Raw genomic sequence first — 7,500 nt, forward strand, 5'->3', positions numbered from 1 at the left:
CTGACTCCAGATCAGAAGGTTGCGTGTTCAAATCACGTCAGGGTCACTTGTTTCACATTAGATCACCCAATATTTATCATCAATTCTAATTCATTCTTCAAGAGCAAAGCTTGTCACTTCAAGGAACCTACTTACCCCTCATGCAATATCATTAATGACCCGTTACACCACATTTTCATCTATAAAATGCTACTACTGCAGAAGGTTTTGGACCTTGTCGGGCAACGGTAGCGCGTCTGACTCCAGATCAGAAGGTTGCGTGTTCAAATCACGTCAGGGTCACTTGTTTCACATTAGATCACCCAATATTTATCATCAATTCTAATTCATTCTTCAAGAGCAAAGCTCATCACTTCAAGGAACCTATATGCCCCACATGCAATATCATTAATGAACCGTTACACCACATTTTCATCTCTAAAATGCTACTACTGCAGAAGATTTTGGACCTTGTGGCGCAACGGTAGCGCGTCTGACTCCAGATCAGAAGGTTGCGTGTTCAAATCACGTCAGGGTCACTTGTTTCACATTAGGTCACCCAATATTTATCATCAATTCTAATTCATTCTTCAAGAGCAAAGCTCGTCACTTCAAGGAACCTATATGCCATAATGAACTGTTCCACCAGATTTTCATCTCTAAAATGCTACTACTGCAGAAGGTTTTGGACCTTGTCGCGCAACGGTAGCGCGTCTGACTCCAGATCAGAAGGTTGCGTGTTCAAATCACGTCAGGGTCACTTGTTTCACATTAGATCACCCAATATTTATCATCAATTCTAATTCATTCTTCAAGAGCAAAGCTTGTCACTTCAAGGAACCTACTTACCCCTCATGCAATATCATTAATGACCCGTTACACCACATTTTCATCTCTAAAATGCTACTACTGCAGAAGGTTTTGGACCTTGTCGGGCAACGGTAGCGCGTCTGACTCCAGATCAGAAGGTTGCGTGTTCAAATCACGTCAGGGTCACTTGTTTCACATTAGATCACCCAATATTTATCATCAATTCTAATTCATTCTTCAAGAGCAAAGCTCATCACTTCAAGGAACCTATATGCCCCACATGCAATATCATTAATGAACCGTTACACCACATTTTCATCTCTAAAATGCTACTACTGCAGAAGATTTTGGACCTTGTGGCGCAACGGTAGCGCGTCTGACTCCAGATCAGAAGGTTGCGTGTTCAAATCACGTCAGGGTCACTTGTTTCACATTAGGTCACCCAATATTTATCATCAATTCTAATTCATTCTTCAAGAGCAAAGAAACTTCAAGGAACCTATATACCCCACATGCAATATCTATAATGAACCGTTACACCACATTTTCATCTCTGAAATGCTACTACTGCAGAAGATTTTCAACCTTGTGGCGCAACGGTTGCGCGTCTGACTCCAGATCCTAAGGTTGCGTGTTCAAATCATGTCAGGGTCACTTGTTTCACATTAGATCACCCAATATTTATCATCAATTCTAATTCATTCTTCAAGAGCAAAGCTCGTCACTTCAAGGAACCTACTTACCCCTCATGCAATATCATTAATGACCCGTTACACCACATTTTCATCTCTAAAATGCTACTACTGCAGAAGGTTTTGGACCTTGTCGCGCAACGGTAGCGCGTCTGACTCCAGATCAGAAGGTTGCGTGTTCAAATCACGTCAGGGTCACTTGTTTCACATTAGATCACCCAATATTTATCATCAATTCTAATTCATTCTTCAAGAGCAAAGCTTGTCACTTCAAGGAACCTACTTACCCCTCATGCAATATCATTAATGACCCGTTACACCACATTTTCATCTCTAAAATGCTACTACTGCAGAAGGTTTTGGACCTTGTGGCGCAACGGTAGCGCGTCTGACTCCAGATCAGAAGGTTGCGTGTTCAAATCACATCAGGGTCACTTGTTTCACATTAGATCACCCAATATTTATCATCAATTCTAATTCATTCTTCAAGAGCAAAGCTCGTCACTTCAAGGAACCTACTTACCCCTCATGCAATATCATTAATGACCCGTTACACCACATTTTCATCTCTAAAATGCTACTACTGCAGAAGGTTTTGGACCTTGTCGCGCAACGGTAGCGCGTCTGACTCCAGATCAGAAGGTTGCGTGTTCAAATCACGTCAGGGTCACTTGTTTCACATTAGATCACCCAATATTTATCATCAATTCTAATTCATTCTTCAAGAGCAAAGCTTGTCACTTCAAGGAACCTACTTACCCCTCATGCAATATCATTAATGACCCGTTACACCACATTTTCATCTCTAAAATGCTACTACTGCAGAAGGTTTTGGACCTTGTCGGGCAACGGTAGCGCGTCTGACTCCAGATCAGAAGGTTGCGTGTTCAAATCACGTCAGGGTCACTTGTTTCACATTAGATCACCCAATATTTATCATCAATTCTAATTCATTCTTCAAGAGCAAAGCTCATCACTTCAAGGAACCTATATGCCCCACATGCAATATCATTAATGAACCGTTACACCACATTTTCATCTCTAAAATGCTACTACTGCAGAAGACTCTTGACCTTGTGGCGCAACGGTAGCGCGTCTGACTCCAGATCAGAAGGTTGCGTGTTTAAATCACGTCAGGGTCACTTGTTTCACATTAGATCACCCAATATTTATCATCAATTCTAATTCATTCTTCAAGAGCAAAGCTCGTCACTTCAAGGAACCTATATGCCCCACATGCAATATCATTATTGAACCGTTACACCACATTTTCATCTATAAAATGCTACTCCTGCAGAAAAAAATCTGGGTTTGTTGTGTAACAGTAGCGTGTCTGACTCTAGAGCAGAAGGTTGCGTGTTCAATTAAGTTCTTTCAAATTACATCACCCAATATTTATCATCAATTCTAATTCATTCTTCAAGAGCAAAGCTCGTCACTTCAAGGAACCTATATGCCCCACATGCAATATCATTAATGAACCGTTACACCACATTTTCATCTCTAAAATGCTACTACTGCAGAAGATTTTGGACCTTGTGGCGCAACGGTAGCGCGCCTGACTCCATATCAGAAGGTTGCGTGTTCAAATCACGTCAGGGTCACTTGTTTCACATTAGATCACCCAATATTTATCATCAATTCTAATTCATTCTTTAAGAGCAAAGCTCGTCACTTCATGGGACCTATACACCCCACATGCAATATCATAAATGAACCGTTACACCACATTTTCATCTCTAAAATGCTACTACTGCAGAAAATTTTGGACCTTGTGTCGCAACGGTAGCGCGTCTGACTCCAGATCAGAAGGTTGCGTGTTCAACTCACGTCAGGGTCACTTGTTTCACATTAGATCACCCAATATTTATCATCAATTCTAATTCATTTTTCAAGAGCAAAGAAACTTCAAGGAACCTATATACCCCACATGCAATATCATTAATGAACCGTTACACCACATTTTCATCTATAAAATGCTACTCCTGCAGAAAAAAATCTGGGTTTGTGGTGTAACAGTAGCGTGTCTGACTCTAGAGCAGAAGGTTGCGTGTTCAATTAAATTAAGTTCTTTCAAATTACATCACCCAATATTTATCATCAATTCTAATTCATTCTTCAAGAGCAAAGCTCGTCACTTCAAGGAACCTATATGCCCCACATGCAACATCATTAATGAACCGTTACACCACATTTTCATCTCTAAAATGCTACTACCGCAGAAGATTTTGGACCTTGTGGCGCAACGGTAGCGCGTCTGACTCCAGATCAGAAGGTTGCATGTTCAAATCACATCAGGGTCACTTGTTTCACATTAGATCACCCAATATTTATCATCAATTCTAATTCATTCTTCAAGAGCAAAGCTCGTCACTTCAAGGAACCTATATGCCCCACATGCAATATCATTAATGAACCGTTCCACCACATTTTCATCTATAAAATGCTACTCCTGCAGAAAGAAATCTGGGTTTGTGGTGTAACAGTAGCGTGTCTGACTCTAGAGCAGAAGGTTGCGTGTTCAATTAAATTAAGTTCTTTCAAATTACATCACCCAATATTTATCATCAATTCTAATTCATTCTTCAAGAGCAAAGCTCGTCACTTCAAGGAACCTATATGCCCCACATGCAATATCATTAATGAACCGTTACACCACATTTTCATCTCTAAAATGCTACTACTGCAGAAGATTTTGGACCTTGTGGCGCAACGGTAGCGCGTCTGACTCCAGATCAGAAGGTTGCGTGTTCAAATCACGTCAGGGTCACTTGTTTCACATTAGGTCACCCAATATTTATCATCAATTCTAATTCATTCTTCAAGAGCAAAGAAACTTCAAGGAACCTATATACCCCACATGCAACATCTATAATGAACCGTTCCACCAGATTTTCATCTCTAAAATGCTACTACTGCAGAAGACTCTTGACCTTGTGGCGCAACGGTAGCGTGTCTGACTCCAGATCAGAAGGTTGCGTGTTCAAATCACATCAGGGTCACTTGTTTCACATTAGGTCACCCAATATTTATCATCAATTCTAATTCATTCTTCAAGAGCAAAGCTCGTCACTTCAAGGAACCTATATGCCCCACATGCAATATCATTAATGAACCGTTCCACCACATTTTCATCTATAAAATGCTACTCCTGCAGAAAAAAATCTGGGTTTGTGGTGTAACAGTAGCGTGTCTGACTCTAGAGCAGAAGGTTGCGTGTTCAATTAAATTAAGTTCTTTCAAATTACATCACCCAATATTTATCATCAATTCTAATTCATTCTTCAAGAGCAAAGCTTGTCACTTCAAGGAACCTACTTACCCCTCATGCAATATCATTAATGACCCGTTACACCACATTTTCATCTCTAAAATGCTACTACTGCAGAAGGTTTTGGACCTTGTCGGGCAACGGTAGCGCGTCTGACTCCAGATCAGAAGGTTGCGTGTTCAAATCACGTCAGGGTCACTTGTTTCACATTAGATCACCCAATATTTATCATCAATTCTAATTCATTCTTCAAGAGCAAAGCTCATCACTTCAAGGAACCTATATGCCCCACATGCAATATCATTAATGAACCGTTACACCACATTTTCATCTCTAAAATGCTACTACTGCAGAAGATTTTGGACCTTGTGGCGCAACGGTAGCGCGTCTGACTCCAGATCAGAAGGTTGCGTGTTCAAATCACGTCAGGGTCACTTGTTTCACATTAGGTCACCCAATATTTATCATCAATTCTAATTCATTCTTCAAGAGCAAAGCTCGTCACTTCAAGGAACCTATATGCCATAATGAACTGTTCCACTAGATTTTCATCTCTAAAATGCTACTACTGCAGAAGATTTTGGACCTTGTGACGCAACGGTAGCACGTCTGACTCCAGATCAGAAGGTTGCGTGTTCAACTCACGTCAGGGTCACTTGTTTCACATTAGGTCACCCTATATTTATCATCAATTCTAATTCATTCTTCAAGAGCAAAGCTTGTCACTTCAAGGAACCTACTTACCCCTCATGCAATATCATTAATGACCCGTTACACCACATTTTCATCTCTAAAATGCTACTACTGCAGAAGACTCTTGACCTTGTGGCGCAACGGTAGCGCGTCTGACTCCAGATCAGAAGGTTGCGTGTTTAAATCACGTCAGGGTCACTTGTTTCACATTAGATCACCCAATATTTATCATCAATTCTAATTCATTCTTCAAGAGCAAAGCTCGTCACTTCAAGGAACCTATATGCCCCACATGCAATATCATTAATGAACCGTTACACCACATTTTCATCTCTAAAATGCTACTACCGCAGAAGATTTTGGACCTTGTGGCACAACGGTAGCGCGTCTGACTCCAGATCAGAAGGTTGCGTGTTCAAATCACATCAGGGTCACTTGTTTCACATTAGATCACCCAATATTTATCATCAATTCTAATTCATTCTTCAAGAGCAAAGCTCGTCACTTCAAGGAACCTATATGCCCCACATGCAATATCATTAATGAACCGTTTCACCACATTTTCATCTCTAAAATGCTACTACTGCAGAAGATTTTGGACCTTGTGGCGCAACAGTAGCGCGTCTGACTCCAGATCAGAAGGTTGCGTGTTCAAATCACGTCAGGGTCACTTGTTTCACATTAGATCACCCAATATTTATCATCAATTCTAATTCATTCTTCAAGAGCAAAGCTCGTCACTTCAAGGGACCTATACGCCCCACATGCAATATCATTAATGAACCATTACACCACATTTTCATCTCTAAAATGCTACTACTGCAGAAGATTTTGGACCTTGTGGCGCAACGGTAGCGCATCTGACTCCAGATCAGAAGGTTGCGTGTTCAAATCACGTCAGGGTCACTTGTTTCACATTAGGTCACCCAATATTTATCATCAATTCTAATTCATTCTTCAAGAGCAAAGCTCGTCACTTCAAGGAACCTATATGCCACACATGCAATATCATTAATGAACTGTTCCACCAGATTTTCATCTCTAAAATGCTACTACTGCAGAAGATTTTGGACCTTGTGGCGCAATGGTAGCACGTCTGACTCCAGATCAGAAGGTTGCGTGTTCAAATCACATCAGGGTCACTTGTTTCACATTAGGTCACCCAATATTTATCATCAATTCTAATTCATTCTTCAAGAGCAAAGCTCGTCACTTCAAGGAACCTATATGCCCCACATGCAATATCATTAATGAACCGTTACACCACATTTTCATCTATAAAATGCTACTCCTGCAGAAAAAAATCTGGGTTTGTGGTGTAACAGTAGCGTGTCTGACTCTAGAGCAGAAGGTTGCGTGTTCAATTAAATTAAGTTCTTTCAAATTACATCACCCAATATTTATCATCAATTCTAATTCATTCTTCAAGAGCAAAGCTCGTCACTTCAAGGAACCTATATGCCCCACATGCAATGTCATTAATGAACCGTTACACCACATTTTCATCTCTAAAATGCTACTACTGCAGAAAATTTTGGACCTTGTGGCGCAACGGTAGCGCGTCTGACTCCAGATCAGAAGGTTGCGTGTTCAAATCACGTCAGGGTCACTTGTTTCACATTAGATCACCCAATATTTATCATCAATTCTAATTCATTCTTTAAGAGCAAAGCTCGTCACTTCATGGGACCTATACACCCCACATGCAATGTCATTAATGAACCGTTACACCAGATTTTCATCTCTAAAATGCTACTACTGCAGAAGATTTTGGACCTTGTGGCGCAACAGTAGCGCGTCTGACTCCAGATCAGAAGGTTGCATGTTCAACTCACGTCAGTGTCACTTGTTTCACATTAGGTCACCCAATATTTATCATCAATTCTAATTCATTCTTCAAGAGCAAAGAAACTTCAAGGAACCTATATACCCCACATGCAATATCATTAATGAACCGTTAAACCACATTTTCATCTCTAAAATACTACTACTGCAGAAGATTTTCAACCTTATGGCGCAACGCTAGCGCGTCTGACTCCAGATCAGAAGGTTGCG

At 40.6% G+C, this 7,500-nt stretch overlaps 20 non-coding genes across 20 annotated transcripts in view; all 20 read left to right on the forward strand.

Annotated features, from left to right (window-relative positions):
- trnaw-cca (transfer RNA tryptophan (anticodon CCA)) overlaps positions 1–46 on the forward strand; it is a 72-nt gene extending 26 nt beyond the window's left edge. The window contains exon 1 of the tRNA in view: positions 1–46. This exon is cut by the window's left edge and continues 26 nt beyond it. This is a non-coding gene — a tRNA (tRNA-Trp).
- A 400-nt stretch (positions 47–446) lies between these two features.
- Positions 447–518, forward strand: trnaw-cca (transfer RNA tryptophan (anticodon CCA)). The gene has a single exon. It is a non-coding gene; the product is annotated as a tRNA-Trp (tRNA).
- A 149-nt stretch (positions 519–667) lies between these two features.
- Positions 668–739, forward strand: trnaw-cca (transfer RNA tryptophan (anticodon CCA)). Its single transcript has one exon. It is a non-coding gene; the product is annotated as a tRNA-Trp (tRNA).
- Positions 740–1,139: 400 nt separating this feature from the next.
- trnaw-cca (transfer RNA tryptophan (anticodon CCA)) lies at positions 1,140–1,211 on the forward strand. The gene has a single exon. It is a non-coding gene; the product is annotated as a tRNA-Trp (tRNA).
- A 396-nt stretch (positions 1,212–1,607) lies between these two features.
- Positions 1,608–1,679, forward strand: trnaw-cca (transfer RNA tryptophan (anticodon CCA)). Its single transcript has one exon. It is a non-coding gene; the product is annotated as a tRNA-Trp (tRNA).
- Positions 1,680–1,843: 164 nt separating this feature from the next.
- trnaw-cca (transfer RNA tryptophan (anticodon CCA)) lies at positions 1,844–1,915 on the forward strand. Its single transcript has one exon. It is a non-coding gene; the product is annotated as a tRNA-Trp (tRNA).
- A 164-nt stretch (positions 1,916–2,079) lies between these two features.
- On the forward strand, positions 2,080–2,151 carry trnaw-cca (transfer RNA tryptophan (anticodon CCA)). The gene has a single exon. It is a non-coding gene; the product is annotated as a tRNA-Trp (tRNA).
- Positions 2,152–2,551: 400 nt separating this feature from the next.
- Positions 2,552–2,623, forward strand: trnaw-cca (transfer RNA tryptophan (anticodon CCA)). The gene has a single exon. It is a non-coding gene; the product is annotated as a tRNA-Trp (tRNA).
- Positions 2,624–3,013: 390 nt separating this feature from the next.
- On the forward strand, positions 3,014–3,085 carry trnaw-cca (transfer RNA tryptophan (anticodon CCA)). The gene has a single exon. It is a non-coding gene; the product is annotated as a tRNA-Trp (tRNA).
- A 164-nt stretch (positions 3,086–3,249) lies between these two features.
- Positions 3,250–3,321, forward strand: trnaw-cca (transfer RNA tryptophan (anticodon CCA)). The gene has a single exon. It is a non-coding gene; the product is annotated as a tRNA-Trp (tRNA).
- Positions 3,322–3,712: 391 nt separating this feature from the next.
- Positions 3,713–3,784, forward strand: trnaw-cca (transfer RNA tryptophan (anticodon CCA)). The gene has a single exon. It is a non-coding gene; the product is annotated as a tRNA-Trp (tRNA).
- A 395-nt stretch (positions 3,785–4,179) lies between these two features.
- Positions 4,180–4,251, forward strand: trnaw-cca (transfer RNA tryptophan (anticodon CCA)). Its single transcript has one exon. It is a non-coding gene; the product is annotated as a tRNA-Trp (tRNA).
- A 160-nt stretch (positions 4,252–4,411) lies between these two features.
- On the forward strand, positions 4,412–4,483 carry trnaw-cca (transfer RNA tryptophan (anticodon CCA)). Its single transcript has one exon. It is a non-coding gene; the product is annotated as a tRNA-Trp (tRNA).
- Positions 4,484–5,114: 631 nt separating this feature from the next.
- On the forward strand, positions 5,115–5,186 carry trnaw-cca (transfer RNA tryptophan (anticodon CCA)). The gene has a single exon. It is a non-coding gene; the product is annotated as a tRNA-Trp (tRNA).
- A 385-nt stretch (positions 5,187–5,571) lies between these two features.
- On the forward strand, positions 5,572–5,643 carry trnaw-cca (transfer RNA tryptophan (anticodon CCA)). Its single transcript has one exon. It is a non-coding gene; the product is annotated as a tRNA-Trp (tRNA).
- Positions 5,644–5,807: 164 nt separating this feature from the next.
- On the forward strand, positions 5,808–5,879 carry trnaw-cca (transfer RNA tryptophan (anticodon CCA)). Its single transcript has one exon. It is a non-coding gene; the product is annotated as a tRNA-Trp (tRNA).
- A 164-nt stretch (positions 5,880–6,043) lies between these two features.
- trnaw-cca (transfer RNA tryptophan (anticodon CCA)) lies at positions 6,044–6,115 on the forward strand. Its single transcript has one exon. It is a non-coding gene; the product is annotated as a tRNA-Trp (tRNA).
- A 164-nt stretch (positions 6,116–6,279) lies between these two features.
- Positions 6,280–6,351, forward strand: trnaw-cca (transfer RNA tryptophan (anticodon CCA)). The gene has a single exon. It is a non-coding gene; the product is annotated as a tRNA-Trp (tRNA).
- Positions 6,352–6,515: 164 nt separating this feature from the next.
- On the forward strand, positions 6,516–6,587 carry trnaw-cca (transfer RNA tryptophan (anticodon CCA)). The gene has a single exon. It is a non-coding gene; the product is annotated as a tRNA-Trp (tRNA).
- A 395-nt stretch (positions 6,588–6,982) lies between these two features.
- Positions 6,983–7,054, forward strand: trnaw-cca (transfer RNA tryptophan (anticodon CCA)). Its single transcript has one exon. It is a non-coding gene; the product is annotated as a tRNA-Trp (tRNA).
- Positions 7,055–7,500: the final 446 nt, after the last annotated feature.

The sequence above is a fragment of the Semicossyphus pulcher genome, unplaced genomic scaffold (genome assembly GCF_022749685.1).
Source record: "Semicossyphus pulcher isolate SPU_LCO1_2020_fin unplaced genomic scaffold, fSemPul1.0.p SCAF_2, whole genome shotgun sequence".
In the NCBI taxonomy this organism is placed as follows: domain Eukaryota; kingdom Metazoa; phylum Chordata; class Actinopteri; order Labriformes; family Labridae; genus Semicossyphus; species Semicossyphus pulcher.